This window comes from Nannospalax galili, unplaced genomic scaffold, assembly GCF_000622305.1.
Source record: "Nannospalax galili isolate Female #2095 unplaced genomic scaffold, S.galili_v1.0 scaffold120, whole genome shotgun sequence".
Classification (NCBI taxonomy): domain Eukaryota; kingdom Metazoa; phylum Chordata; class Mammalia; order Rodentia; family Spalacidae; genus Nannospalax; species Nannospalax galili.
In genome coordinates this window covers 3814719-3815250 of record NW_008350324.1, presented here as the reverse complement: position 1 = coordinate 3815250, position 532 = coordinate 3814719, and positions in this window count along the sequence as shown.

Genomic DNA, 532 nt, shown 5'->3' with positions numbered 1-532 from the left:
CTCCCCATGGTTTCCAGGCGACACGGGCGTCTGTTACGGTTGCTGTCATACAAACCCTTTCCCCGTAAGACAGCGGGTCCCACAGGGACAAGGGGCGAAGTGGAATATTTTATCAGCCCTGTACACGTGTAAGAAGAAACCCGCCTGAAAAGCCAAGCCTCGTTTCCCTGAAAAGGGGGAAGGTGGGAGGGGTGGTGGGGTGGAAGGGACTTATCTCCGCAGCAGGCACTGGTTCCCACGCTGTGAAGTGTGTCACTGGAGAAGATGGCCATACCATGGCTGTCTGGGCACAAGATTTAAAAGGTATATTGTTTTTGAATTTAGAACTAAGAATCATACAGATATGTATAGAATAGTTGAAAAAGAAAAAAAAATAAGTATTTTACAAACTAAAACTGGGTTTGGTGACAGATGTCTGTAACCCCAGCATTCTAGAGGCTGATGAAGGAGGATTGCCACAAATTCGAGGCCAGCCTGGTTTACATAGAGAATTCCAGGACAGTCAGGGACACAAAGTGAGACCTTAGTTTCA